The following is a 366-nucleotide window of genomic DNA, read 5'->3' on the forward strand; positions in this document are numbered from 1 at the left end:
CTATCTCGCTGTAACCTAATAGCTAAATCGTTCAATCGGTCTAAATCACTCAATCCCTTTCCATCTCTTGGTTCTTTACTTTGATTTTCACAACCAAACCATCGTTTAAGGTATGATTTTTAGTATTTTTTCTTCTTTTTATCGGACCCCTTATAGGAGGTAAACCCTAAACCCTTTTTTGAACCAGGAAAAACAGAAAGAAAATCGAGAGATAGATAGCTTGAGAGATCGAGATGGATACCTTAAATCGAGAGATCGAGAGGTAGAAGACGGTAGGCGAGAGCTTGAGAGAGAGATCGAGAGCTTGAAAGAGAAATCGGAGCTTGAGAGAAATCGAGAGCTTGAGAGGAATCGAGAGCTTGAGAG

The sequence above is a fragment of the Cynara cardunculus genome, assembly GCF_001531365.2.
Source record: "Cynara cardunculus var. scolymus isolate 2C chromosome LG 11, CcrdV1, whole genome shotgun sequence".
NCBI lineage: Eukaryota > Viridiplantae > Streptophyta > Magnoliopsida > Asterales > Asteraceae > Cynara > Cynara cardunculus.